This window comes from Lissotriton vulgaris, unplaced genomic scaffold, assembly GCF_964263255.1.
Source record: "Lissotriton vulgaris unplaced genomic scaffold, aLisVul1.2 SCAFFOLD_610, whole genome shotgun sequence".
NCBI lineage: Eukaryota > Metazoa > Chordata > Amphibia > Caudata > Salamandridae > Lissotriton > Lissotriton vulgaris.
Genome location: NW_028244781.1, coordinates 544,739 through 559,261, shown reverse-complemented (window position 1 = coordinate 559,261; position 14,523 = coordinate 544,739).

Sequence of the window (14,523 nt, the reverse complement as noted above, 5' to 3'; positions counted from 1 at the left end):
TTAATTACATTGACCACGTCCCTTTGAGAGACCTCCAGTTTTTTCATCCCACTTAAATCCCTGTGTGTGTGTGTGTGTGTGTGTATATATATATATATATATATATATATATATATATATATATATATATATATATATATATATATATATATATATATACACACACACATATATATCTAAGAAACCGCTTGGTAAACGTGCGCTCTATAAATGTTTTAAAATTCAATTTCTACATGTATGTATATACGTGTGTTTGTGTGTGTATGCCAAGATCTGTTTACAACACACACACATATATATCAATTTAAATTCCCGCCATACTTGTCTGCCAATAGGTGTTTGTTGTATTGTTACTTATTTACAGAGCGCCACGTGCAGTCTCACCCTGCTGCTTCAGGCCGCTACTTTGTCAGAGGAGAAGGGACACGCGGGGTTAAAGGCGGGTTCAATTCTGTAGGTTCGGCGTTTTTGGCAAGGTGTGTGCGTCCTACCCCGAGAGGCAAATCCCAGAGCACAGCTGTGCTGCCGACAGTGGCGGCTGGTGACATTTGAAAATGGTAGGGCGTAATATTAGTGTTGCAGCACACCATAGCGTGAATGACCTAAGGAGGGTTCGGGGGTTTTCCCCGAGAAAACGTTGAAAAATTAGTCGGCAAATTGTGCATTTTCAAGACTTTCGGAAGCCTCTGTGCTAAATAGAAACAGGCCACTGCCTCCCCTCAAACTATCATCAGTTCCAAGGCCTCAAGGATGAACCACTCTAAATCTCACAATAGAGAAAGTTTGCCTGCCATCACCAAACCAGGCTCTTTCCATAAATGTGTTTCTAACTTTATAATACTGCTAAGTGATAACCTAGCATTTGTGACTGATAATGAGCCCCAAATAAAAGGAGTGAATGAGGAATATAGCACGCTATGTAACTCTGTAAACTTGGCATTAGCATGCAGTGTGCATTTATGTAGCGCCAACTCATTGAGCTAAGAGTCTCCAGCCGCTAAGTATGAGGTGAAGTAAACACCGATGGGTTGGTCTGATCCGGTTTTTAGCAGTTTGTGTTTGGTTTTTTCATGTTTATTTCCCTGATTTTAACACAAGCCTGCAGCAAGTTCAAATCCATGCAGTATTGTATGCCTTGCAAAACTGATCTGATTTCCGAACTGGTTTGCTAAAGGGGTGGGTGGGGGGACACTTATTTTGATGCTCGCCTTGCATGTGCAGAGAGAAAGTGCAAACATAGCGATAGGAGCAGAAAGAAAAAACACAAAAGAAGAGAGGGTGTGGGTCAACGTCCAGTTAGGGTAGTGTGTGTGTGGGATGGTTATCGAGAGAAAAGGGAAAGATAGGAGGTGAAAGAAGAATGGGATGTAGGCCATGTGGTGAGGACGAAGTGGGAAGGGGAAAGTGTGTCCCAGTAAGAGAGAAAAGCATGCAACAAAATACTGCAGTGGAAATACCAGGGGAGAAAAAACAGAAGACACAAGTAAAAGAAAACAGTATATAATGTATACGTCGACATGATTACATCAACGATATTAGCAAACAGCACAAAGGCTGAAACAGCCGGTAGTGAAATGGCATAGGTAGAGAGAAAGGAAGGAGAGAAAGAAAAGGAAAAGAAAAAGAGAGCACACATTAAGGAACACGTTAACAAGATGTAGAGGAAGTGACAAATGTCGTTATCATATCAATGATCTGGGCATGTAGATAGAGGAAAAGGGAGGGGGTTGTACATGCCATCAAGATAAACTAAAGATCAATCCTGACATACTTTAAATTGATGCACTTTTGTCACAACCTTGAAGCACGGAATACCATACCAGGCTTATTGGCATTGTACAGGCATGTGTTTAATGAACCAAGGCCATCCTTTCTAAGCCGTAAATGAGTGAGCAGCCGATGTCTAAACGTGTCCACTCAGTGGCTGGGAGCAAGACAGAAGTGCTCATGCAACATGTTCCATATGTGTGATATGCGTCCGAATCTTTGTCTCTCACTCTCACTAAATGCCGAACGTATACAATGGTTATCAGTAGAGGCATGCATCACCTTCAAGGAGAAGGTGCACAATTTAGTAGCCACTGGATGCAGACCTTGTGATGCTGCAATTTTGAAAGCGTTTGAGTGTATGGCAGGGACTGTATCCAAACAGGCCTTTTGTGTATCTGCAGCAGCAGACTCGCCCCACAAGTTTCCCACAAGACTGACTATGTAAACTAACAGCGTGTCCGGTGTGATACAGGTGTAAACGGCCGAGAGGCTAGGGAAAAAAGTTTCCCTTGTGGAGCACTCCTTCGTGGCCTGTGTAGGCCAGGTGCTCAGCTCACTTGTAACGTATGTGGTGAAAAAGGCCTGGCGTAGTAAGTAGGGATAAGAAAAGCTGGTGAATGGGGGCACGGAAATGAAGGAAAAATGCGTGACAGGAAACATGTGGCAGTGGTAGCCGGTCCTCCTAGAAGAAGAATCCACCTAGCGTGTAGAAATGGGCGGCTGATTGTAGGGAGAATAATCTTATCTCAAGGCTGTGTACGGCAAAACTGGAGTGATGGGAGTAGAGCGGAGAAGAGATGGGGGAGAAAAATATGTTGGCGTTTGTTTGGGAAATATGGAGGGGGGAAAAGGGGGCGAAGGTTTTGCATTGAAGGCGAGACCAAGGTACCGTGCCCTGCAACCATTTATCAAGGCACGGAACTGGCGCAGCGTGAAGCCACTTGTTAATGGTTTCGCACTGAAGCAACTTTAAAAAATGCCCGCCTGTACCTTACCTGGGCAGGGGCTGCTGGTGAACCGCTTTGCCGACGGCTATACAGAGACTTGTCACAGAAATGATGGACCACTCAATCAATCGGGGAACTGCATTCAATGTCCGACAGTGATCCTCCTTCCAGAAAGTTCCACCACAGGACACGCTCGGGAAGGGTAAAGTCTGCGCAGACTCGAATCTTGGCTTGGCGCCTGCCACACCCCTTTCCCAACTCATCACTGGGTGGGACTCACCACGCCCTGTCATGAGTTGGGAAAGCTCTCTCCACTCTCTGATTGACGTGGAGGGTTAGCGATCCCGGGCTTGGACATAAAACGCCCGGGGCTAACTTTCCCTCCACGCCATCAGGGGGTGGAGACTGGGGCCTGAAGCTAAGTCTTTGCCGAGCTGATGACATCACAGCTTTCAGGGCTGTGAGGTTGTCGGCCCGGCAAACACTTCGGCTTCTTTGGGACCGCAAGGGGGAGCATGCGTGAGTGAGTGACATGCCTTCAGCCACAACGAACGGCCACTGTCACAGCGCGGCGGCACTATAGACTTACTATTATTTATTTAGAAAGAAGACAGAACAGAAAACAAAGTAAAAACAAAACGCATATTAAAATTGAGCATGCCACTTTGTTAACGGGGGCGGAGCCCCGACGCCCACGGGGAGAAACCGCCACTGGCTGCCGAACCTCACCATAGGGGGCGTGCTCACGTGCGCGTCGCCTGACTGGTCTCTCTCCCTAGTGAGAGAGAGTGCTTGGTACCAGAGCGCGTGGGTGGAGAGAAGGAGCGATTTCCCCGGAAACTCAATATTTCGTGTAATAGGATTTAGTGCCAGCGCCGTCACGCTCGAACAAGGGAATAACAAAGCTAATTATGATGAAAACAAGAAACATAAGCAATTTATACTTTAAAACATGCGGAAATTTGCTCACATAAATAATGACAAAGCAAGTGGAAAAGTCGGCTTGTGCTGGCCCAGAGTAAGTCAAGAGCCAAAGATGGAAAGGGAGGGCATGAAACAAAACACATACAAACGAAAGCATACAGAACATTCGTTCCAATTCAAACAAAAATGCGTGCAAGGTAAATCGAAAACGCAGTAGCATAAACACAAATACCTTCAGAAGCTGCATTTCAAATAGCCCCGCCCCTCTCGCATGCTCCCAGGGGCGGATGAGACATCCTTGTGAAATGTATAGACACAGAGGCTCTCCCTTACACTCTTTGGGCCTCTCTTTCCTGTCCTTGACTTTTCTTGAGAGGTGAGAAACCACGCCTCATGATATAGGCATCCAACTACCTCTACAAACAAGCACTGGCAAAGCCAATAGGCCTGATGTTGGCTGAGTACCTTTCGGCTTTCAATTAACAAAAGAAGGACTATCACCTAGAGAATCATGGATTCTTAATGGGATGTGTGTTTGAAAAAAAAAAGAATTCACCCTTTTGTAAAAAAACCCTCACTCACCAACCTAGTGGTGACATGCTTCAACATTGGGGTCCACCCTGATGACTGAGTGCCATCAGGGTGTGCCACGACACCTGAAGTACAGTGGAGCTGGTTTGTGAGTGTTAGGTGCAAAAAAATGTTAAAAATTGTTGTGGTTTAACTTAATAGGAAAATACATTTTTATTCGTAAGTAACTGGACAATGTTAAAAAGAGTGTGGAGATACTTTGAGGGTAATTATGACCAAGAGTATCTCTGTGCGGTGGTCTGATCTACATGTTTCAACCTATGTGTGGAAATTACCAGGTTTTTTTCAGGACCAAGGTGCAAGAAAATGGACGGTCTACACCCTCTAAAAGGCGTACCCAATCCTAGATTCTTGCGGACAAATAAGCAACAAGTCTGCTTATGGTGTGGGCTCTTGCCAACATCGTCGAGCTTAAGATAAAAAAGACTCCTGTTAGGTGTCTTAAGGCATCGGAGGGCAGGGGGAGGATATGTCTCAGCTAAACATATTAGTTTCGCTGTGGTCAGTGCAGCAGTTTTACCTATGTGCCTTGCCCGCCGCCCCGCTAAATGTGAATGACACTACAGCTGCCCACTGAATGAAGAGGGCTTACTGAAGGCCCAAAACAGTATGTAAAGTGAAAATATATTTATTTACTAAAAGGTCTTGGTTAACCGCAGACCTTAAAAAAGTAAATGCACCTCTGTACCTTATAACCTCCCATGACTCTTAAAATACCACCTCTCCCCCAATGCCCCCTGTGCGGATACCAAAGTGTATAGAAGGTTGAAGGAGGCGAGTCCTTTTGGAGAGAGACGTGGGAGAACAGAGGCAAGTGAATGAGAAATGAGTAGTGGTATACCAGCAAGTAATCAGAGGGATTACGTTCTCACCCATCTCATTGACCATGAGAATGTACCAAGGCAGAATACTCCTGGGTCAAAAAGAAAAATACGGATATACCATTCCAGGAGCTGTCTGTGACACCTACAAACATTTTCACAAAACCCAAGAGATCAGATCCATCTGCAACAGAGACTCTTTGACCCCCAAATCACCTGATCCACCATACCCCATGTAGACCTTATAGATCGAATTAAAAGTCAAGTGCACTGCCCTGTTGGCTTCCCATCAGATGTTTGACTGAGAGGCACATAGATGACCAGAGGTCATTCTACAGATGAACCTCCCCTAGATCGGGTCAGACAACTCAATGTTTGTGTAACGATTCAGAAAAGGGGGTGGTGATGAACAGAGTGTCTGAATTAAGCAGACCACTCTTACCCAGTCCAAAGATCAGGGCTTGATCCATCACCGTTATTTAGCTCACTGCACCATCCCAGCTCAGAACCTGGCTATATGCAAATCAGTCTGTCCCTGTCCCAGTGCATCATGGGAACAGGGCAGACTAAACTACCAAGCCAATTCTTCACCAGAAAGGAGACAAGCTTCCGGGGACCGGTTTCTGGCATTTCAGCCGTCGTTGGCATGGCTTGCTTGAATCCTGATGGTGCAGTGAGCAAGGGACTCATGTCTGAGTATACCCTGCCATACCTATAGTGGCCAAAAACGATTCAGAAAAGGGGGTGGTGATGAACAGAGTGTCTGAATTAAGCAGACCACTCTTACCCAGTCCAAAGATCAGGGCTTGATCCATCACAGTTATTTAGCTCACTGCAACATCCCAGCTCAGAACCTGGCTGTATGCAAATCAGTCTGTCCCTGGCCCAGTGCATCATGGGAACAGGGCAGACTAAACTACCAAGCCAATTCTTCACCAGAAAGGAAACAAACTTCCGGGGACCGGTTTCTGGCATTTCAGCCGTCATCGGCCCGGCTTGCTTGAATCCTGATGGTGCAGTGAGCAAGGGACTCATGTCTGAGTATACCCTGCCACACCTATAGTGACCAAAAACGATTCAGAAAAGGGGGTGGTGATGAACAGAGTGTCTGAATTAAGCAGACCACTCTTACCCAGTCCAAAGATCAGGGCTTGATCCATCACCGTTATTTAGCTCACTGCACCATCCCAGCTCAGAACCTGGCTATATGCAAATCAGTCTGTCCCTGGCCCAGTGCATCATGGGAACAGGGCAGACTAAACTACCAAGCCAATTCTTCACCAGAAAGGAGACAAGCTTCCGGGGACCGTTTTCTGGCATTTCAGCCGTCATCGGCCCGGCTTGCTTGAATCCTGATGGTGCAGTGAGCAAGGGACTCATGTCTGAGTACACCCTGCCACACCTATAGTGGCCAAAAACGATTCAGAAAAGGGGTGGTGATGAACAGAGTGTCCGAATTAAGCAGACCACTCTTACCCAGTCCAAAGATCAGGGCTTGATCCGTCACGGTTATTTAGCTCACTGCACCATCCCAGCTCAGAACCTGGCTATATGCAAATCAGTCTGTCCCTGGCCCAGTGCATCATGGGAACAGGGCAGACTAAACTACCAAGCCAATTCTTCACCAGAAAGGAGACAAGCTTCCGGGGACTGGTTTCTGGTTTCAGCCGTCGTCGGCCCGGCTTGCTTGAATCCTGATGGTGCAGTGAGCAAGGGACTCTTGTCTGAGTATACCCTGCCATACCTATAGTGGCCAAAAACGATTCAGAAAAGGGGGTGGTGATGAACAGAGTGTCTGAATTAAGCAGACCACTCTTACCCAGTCCAAAGATCAGGGCTTGATCCATCACTGTTATTTAGCTCACTGCAACATCCCAGCTCAGAACCTGGCTGTATGCAAATCAGTCTGTCCCTGGCCCAGTGCATCATGGGAACAGGGCAGACTAAACTACCAAGCCAATTCTTCACCAGAAAGGAAACAAACTTCCGGGGACCGGTTTCTGGCATTTCAGCCGTCGTTGGCATGGCTTGCTTGAATCCTGATGGTGCAGTGAGCAAGGGACTCATGTCTGAGTATACCCTGCCACACCTATAGTGGCCAAAAACGATTCAGAAAAGGGGGTGGTGATGAACAGAGTGTCTGAATTAAGCAGACCACTCTTACCCAGTCCAAAGATCAGGGCTTGATCCATCACCGTTATTTAGCTCACTGCACCATCCCAGCTCAGAACCTGGCTATATGCAAATCAGTCTGTCCCTGGCCCAGTGCATCATGGGGACAGGGCAGACTAAACTACCAAGCCAATTCTTCACCAGAAAGGAGACAAGCTTCCGGGGACCGGTTTCTGGCATTTCAGCCGCCGTCGGCCCGGCTTGCTTGAATCCTGATGGTGCAGTGAGCAAGGGACTCATGTCTGAGTATACCCTGCCACACCTATAGTGGCCAAAAACGATTCAGAAAAGGTGGTGGTGATGAACAGAGTGTCTGATTTAAGCAGATCACTCTTACTCAGTCCAAAGATCAGGGCTTGATCCATCACCGTTATTTAGCTCACTGCACAATCCCAGCTCAGAACCTGGCTATATGCAAATCAGTATGTCCCTGGCCCAGTGCATCATGGGAACAGGGCAGACTAAACTACCAAGGCAATTCTTCACCAGAAAGGAGACAAGCTTCCGGGGACCGGTTTCTGGCATTTCAGCCGTCGTCAGCCCGGCTTGCTTGAATGCTGATGGTGCAGTGAGCAAGGGACTCATGTCTGAGTATACCCTGCCACACCTATAGTGGCCAAAAACGATTCAGAAAAGGGGGTGGTGATGAACAGAGTGTCTGAATTAAGCAGACCACTCTCACCCAGTCCAAAGATCAGGGCTTGATCCATCACTGTTATTTAGCTCACTGCACCATCCCAGCTCAGAACCTGGCTATATGCAAATCAGTCTGTCCCTGGCCCAGTGCATCATGGGAACAGGGCAGACTAAACTACCAAGCCAATTCTTCACCAGAAAGGAGACAAGCTTCCGGGGACCGGTTTCTGGCATTTCAGCCGTCGTCGGCCCGGCTTGCTTGAGCAAATGTACATATTAAAACAAACAAGCAATTTCAAGATAAACAAATTTAAAATTAAAACAACATAAAAATTGAAATCTTATGGACAAGGACACTATTGGCATATTATATAAAAACGAGTCAGACAATGCTTGATACGTCTTCTTATATAATAGCTAAGAAACATCAGCCACAGTCTATAGTTTACCAACATTGGGCACTCTATAAGATCCCGAAGCCTTCACACCATTGAATCGTGTGTGACAGAAACTTGTCTGTGCTGTCATCTGGGTGAAGACCGTTCAGCACTCCTGATCATTCTGGATCCCAGATGTTGGAGCCTGGAAGTCCTTCCCAAATGACTCTGCAGCAAACATTGACCACATTGAGAAGGACACTGCTCAGACAGAACATTGGAAGACTTTTTCAGAGCAGCCCCATATATTTTAGCAGGTTTATCAGATGGAGATATGGCACGGAAACTGTCAAGATCACCGAAAACTTTTTTCAATTATCGGGCAATCCAAAGAGCTTGAGGCGTGTCAGAAACTCTTCTTGATGGAGTGGAGGCCTCATTCCTAACTCCAGTTATGGTGCCTAGCAGGAATTGGCAGCAGGAGGATGTACTAAAGGAACAGGCATCTGCAATGCAATAGGTCTCGCATTTACACAAGTTTGAGCTATTGGCATTGTAAATGACAATGCCTTTTATTTATGTTTTAAAAATCAAAACATAAATAAAAGGCATTGTCATTTACAATGCCAATAGCTTAAACTCTCTCAAATGTGAGACCTATTGCATTCCAAATGCTTTAAGGCATCGCTGAGTTGCCCCCTCCTGTCTCCCATGGCCCCTGAAGAACTCCCGTGTGCTATGAGTTAAATAATCAAGCCAGTGGCCACAAATGCACACGAGAGACCCTCCTGCAGTAAGAAAAATTCATTAAACAAAATAGTGCTTACAGACTCAAGAAGATGTATCGTGTAACAACCAAAGTAAAAGGGCCAGTCCTCATGAGAGGTTACAAATAAAGACAGGCGATACTAAGGAGGGACTAACAAGCCTAATAACGAATGAGAAGCCAGCATTTACAAATGACAACGACACAAGCCAATAACAAATATGGGTAGAGGGTGGGTGGGGCTTCAAGTATATACTCAAATACAGCATGGCTCGCAGAGCAGCGCATGCGCTGCCCAGGCTAGACCTAAAAAAGAAAATGGAGAAAGGTGTACTCAGCCCTCGATATACTCCGTAAGACTTGAGGGGAGTAACGTGCATTGGCCTGTAAGAAGTGCTCTTCCTCAAAGTGTGTTGGCCACCAGCCTTTTGACTTTGTTAATAAGGTTTTACAAAACTTGTGAATTTTATTGTTGGGAAGCTCCTGAGACTTCATCAATCTACAAAAACAAACACTGGTTAAAAGCAAAAGTATTTATTTGCATCTCAAAAAGTACACATTGCCTTAGTAGTCCCTGACACTTTCTTTGTGTGTGGATGTGTCTCTTGTGAACGGGCAAAAGGCTGTTACTCACAGTGAAGTTAGCAAATGCCTGAAATGGGCTACCCCATGATTTATGCTGTAGTGACTTGAAAAAACATGTGAATGACACATAAGCAGATCAATGGATGAAGAGAGTTGGCTGAAAGCCCCTGTAAGAAGGTATGCATATTAGTAAAATGTCATAGGGCAGGATCACAGGCCTTCCTTCTGTGCTGCCCTACAGAAAAAGAAAAGGGCACATTCCTGTCCTGTTCCTCTGCGCCGGAACACAATGGGCTGCATTGCGCCAACGCAGTACGTAGCACACGTAGAACAGGCATTAAAAATGCAATCGGTCTCACCATTCATTAAGTTAAGTTAAGTTAAAGCCATTTGCTTTGCTATAGTATACCATTAGCAAAGCGAATGGCTTTAACTTAATCAAAGGCGAGTCCTATTGCATTTTTAATGCTTGTTTATTCGGCCAATTAACTGAAGCATTTGCCTAGAAAAACAACATATTCTTGGAGAAGAGTGGGGGGCTAGCTGGACAGTTAGTATTAAATCCCTTCATTTGGAAGCAGTGATGGATGTGTTCACTGCTGGCACAAGAACCCTTGGCATCTAAGGTGGGCACTCTGAGTCTTGTCTGACTCAGGGCCTAGATTTACCAACTGTTTGTTCCAGCGCTAGCAAGACTCAAAGGGATTGAAAGCTGCATCAGTGATTTACTTTCAGAGGAAAAACTGTTTTGTGGTGGACTTCTCACAGTGCCAAACCCACTTTGTGTCATGCAAGTGTTTCTGAGGGAGGGTCACAGCAAACACCTATAGGTTTGGAGGCAAAGTCTGACCTGCTAAAGTAGCCAGACAGAACTAGCGTATAACGGAAGAATCAAAAAACAAACTGATGGGTGAATTGCTTGAATTAGTGGAAGCAGACACAAGCCACAGGAAAGCATTGAATTTCCCAGAAACAGATACATTGCTTGTCTGACCCCTCTGCAGCTGTCCATGCATTGTTTTTTTTATAGGACATCCCAAACAGAACCAATCAATATTCCAATAGCTTATAAATTGTAAATTGATACTTGTATAGCGCACTACTCACCCGCAAGGGTCTCAAGGCGCTTGTACGAATACCGCTGTGGAACCCATCCTGGCTTTCCCTGTGAGGCGTCCACTCCTAGACACCCCCAGGGTGAAGGCAAGGCATCCTTAGCGTTGTGGGGGCCGTTGTGGAGATTAAGCAAGCTATTGCCCAGAGTTGCAGAGTGGGACTCCATGATTGGAAAGGGCACCTAGGCCGAGGTGGGGAATTGAACCCTGGTCCCGGGCTAGACCTCTGCATTAGGGTCAATGCTTCTTCAAAGTACAACCCACCGCTTCTGCATCCATGTGAAAGTTATGTGCATCAGGTAAGCATCTGTGCCACAGGAGGGCCAGTGCATAACTCATGCAGTGTGCCTTGCTGGACTTATGTCCCGAAGGCTCCATGTAAGACAGCAAGTCCAGCGTTGCTGTTCGTTGCTTTAATTTTAGTCACATCAAACCCACGTGGCTCAGTGATGCCGGCCCTGATATGAGATCACAATTGTGTTTTTTAAGGATGATAATCCGCACTACGCTTGCGGCAACTAAACAAACAAAGTATGACCTTCTCTCAGTTGATTGTGTGACCAAAACTAAAAGCAGCAGTATGGTCGCCAGTGTGCCAGCATGTGCCCTGCTGTTTCTATCAAGCGAACGACAGACAGGCACTACCCAATACCTGCTTAGTTCACCTAGGCTGAGCGCGAGCAGGGGCTCAAGGTGCCAAAAATGATAAGCATTTTTAATGCAGAGATGCGGAACACCACATTAACATACGTTAGTCTAACGCTTGATGCGTGGTACTTGGCAGGGATGCACATCCTGAGTAGAAAATCTTCATTTAGCAGATCTCTGCCATTTTTAAAAGAACAGAGCAGCACAAGGGTGTGTTAAACGGCCACCGTTAACCTTTTCAATGCTACAATCGTGTTTTAATTTGCTACAAACATGCCACCATGCATTCGCTTTCTTGACAATGGAACGGACTGGAGGGCTTGGAAAGAGATTTGAGTGCTAGGAAATTAGACAGGGAGGCGCAAGAAATAATTAAAAGTTCCTTGAAAAAAAATAAAGGAACAGGTTTGGCAACTTAAGTTAGGTGCTGAAAAGAATGGAGGAATTACCAAGGCAGGAAATAAAAGCAAATTTCTTTATAAGAATTGGAAAAACTCCAAAAAAGAGATTTTATAACAAGATAAAAAGAGTAAATACCAATAACCACTTATTTTGCCCCGTTTTTTAAAACATTGGAATAAAAAAAAACACCCAAATTCATGACAAGCAAACTGAAACCAGGGAAGTCTAATTATAATGCATGAGATTCTATTCCTTTCTCAGCTTAAGAGAACATGCCATGCAGCTACCGGTGTCTGCCTGAAGTAGAAGAAATGTAAGGGCATATGTTTCAGAGCCAACACGTAAGCAGTGATACATTTTATTCACACTGTACGATGCCCACTCACCATGAAAGCTGCAATTTCGCAGAAACCATTACACTGAAAGTCTAGTTTGCCGTGCATCATTCCGGCCACTCAGTATCAGCAGCAGGGGAGATGGGATGAGGAACCGAGCTCCACAACGGTCTTCCCTTGCACCTGAAGCAGCAAGGACACCGGTTACGAGTATCACTAGCTGTGCTGGTTATATTTTGCTCCACCTTCCTTCCTCCTCATCCCAGATCCAAAGCTGCCTACTGCAAGTAGGCTCTTATCCGGAGGAAGCAGGCTGTAACAGGCACTATAATCGCCTTCAGATGGAATGCACCTGATCAGCTTCTCGGGCTCATCTTGTAATGCCTTGACAAAGAGGATTAAGGTCCGACAGTAGTGCTGCTTCAGGGCGTAAATTGTTCTTGTTTCTGCTGGGGGGGGGGGGGAGATTTGAGTGAGTACCTAGTAGGTAAGGCAGTGTCTGTGCATGTGTCACTGTGTGTGTGCGTGTCTCCGTGTGGATCTACTGTGTCTAAGTGACAGTCACTACGCCATTGTGTGGGTGAGTGGCTAAATGTGCGTATCTGGTGTAGGTTGGTTTGTGTGTGAGGGTATGTATGTATATGTAGTTTGTGTGTGTGTTTGAGTGAGTAACCATTGAAGTGTATTTTTAATCGCTTGGTTTACAGTAAATGACGTGCCACTGAGACAATTAAAGTGAATTGAAAAACTCTTTGTCACAATATATCCACAGTTCCCCATTTTCCCAGAAATGGTGATGCAAGTAGTTTTCTGTAACCAGCCTGCACTGAGCACAAGAGAGGCTGGGCTGGCACGCAGTGCACGCGCGCGTGCATGGCCGCGTGCTTTTACTTTATAATGCGTTTAAAGTGAAAGCACGCTTGTCTAAACAAGATGGCGGCGGACTGCCCACTGTCCTTACATGTACGCGCATGCTGTTAGGTTTGGAAAAATGTCGAGAGCAGCAACTTTAGTCCATCCCTACTGCATGTAATACTTTGGCAAAATCAATTACAAAAGGTCCTCTCCATGGCGAGGGCAGCGCATGCGCTGCTTTCGCCAGGCGAGACATAAAAAAGGAAAACAAGAAGAAATCAAAATATTTCTCCTTGTTGTGCCTCCCTTCTGCCTCTGCTGGGGAGGAGTACATTTTTGGCACTGCCTCAAATTTACGATTTCTCATAAATCTCGGACAGTGTCAAAAAGCCATGGATGTTGCTGGGAACGCCTCAAGCAACACCCATTGCATGCCCCTTCAATGCAGAAAACAGCATTAAAGGGAACAATATTTACGAGGCAGCATTAAGGCTAAAAAAGTGACTTACTGCTGCCTTGTAAATATGGATCAGGCTCCTGCACCACGGAACATCAAAAAAAGTGATGTTCTGGTGGCGCAAGGGCCTCATGAAGGTCCAAAAGGTCTTGCCTAACACTAGACCTAAGAACACTTTCTAATGCCACAATGAAGCCAATCCTTTCCTGCAGAACTTTCAAAGTTTTTAGGAACGCCAATGTTTGGAGACAAGAGGGCCTACTTCATACTGGCAGTACAACAGAACATGCATTGTGGGAGCATCTGCTAACAGGATCCCAAATACACTAAACAAACTAACAAAGGTACCTTTAAGTCATCCATAGCCACGGGCAGTACTCTGCTGGAGTTAAACATGAATATACCCCCAAGCAGGTCATCACTAGGCCGGGAGGAAATGTAAATTAAGCTAGTGTAATTCACATAATTTTGGGTGTTAGATTTGGGGGTCTCTGGTTGGCACAGATAAGTACTTGTGACAAGCAGGGTCCCTCTCCTCTAGTCAGGATAAGGGGATCACCCTCTAAAATAACCCCTGCTCACCCTCTAGGTAGAGTGGCACAAGCAGACAAGGCTTATCTCAGAGCGTTATGGGTTAAGCATTTGCGAACACATACAGTAACACAGTGACAAAAACACTAAGTATGGGCGGAAAATCCGTTCCGCTCGCGGATTTTGCGGATTTTCGGTAAATTCGCAATCCGCGAGATTCGCGAATTTCCCGCAAAATCCGCAAATCCGCGAGCAGCGGATTTTATGGCTTGCTCGCACTGTTCGCGTGAGTTCGCGGCTTCCCAGTTCAACTTCGCGCCCCGCGAATAAGCGCTAAATTGCAGAAATACGATCTTAGCAAAACTGAAACTACTTACCAGGTTCAAAAGTTCAAGCTCATCATTAGTAGCCATTTCCTGTAGTGCTTCCTGAGGGGCCCCTCCAGAGTTCAGTTGCCTACTTGCAACTATTATGTGACCCTGCTCTGACCCTCAGAATAGTTACACATATGCCACAAAGGTCCTGAATTACAGCTAAGGGAGACAAGCAGGAGCCAGGCTGGAAGTTCAAATCCAGTGACACATTAATCAG